Source organism: Triticum dicoccoides, chromosome 3B (assembly GCF_002162155.2).
Source record: "Triticum dicoccoides isolate Atlit2015 ecotype Zavitan chromosome 3B, WEW_v2.0, whole genome shotgun sequence".
NCBI lineage: Eukaryota > Viridiplantae > Streptophyta > Magnoliopsida > Poales > Poaceae > Triticum > Triticum dicoccoides.
The window spans coordinates 115145363-115145614 of NC_041385.1; positions in this window are offsets into that span (position 1 = coordinate 115145363).

Here is a 252-nt window from a genome sequence, read left to right on the forward strand (position 1 = left end):
CTTTCAAACACGAGGAGCTTGCCAAAGGGTAAAAATAAAAGGGAATGGTGGAGATCACCTTGACTCAAGCATAAAGTAAAAACATAAAGTAAAAGACAGGCCCTTCGCAGAGGGAAGCAGAGGTTGTCATGTGCTTTTAGGGTTGGATGCACAAAATCTTAATGCAAAAGAACGTCACTTTATATTGCCAGTTGTATATGGACCTTTATTATGCAGTCCGTCACTTTTATTGCATCCATAACAAGATCGTAT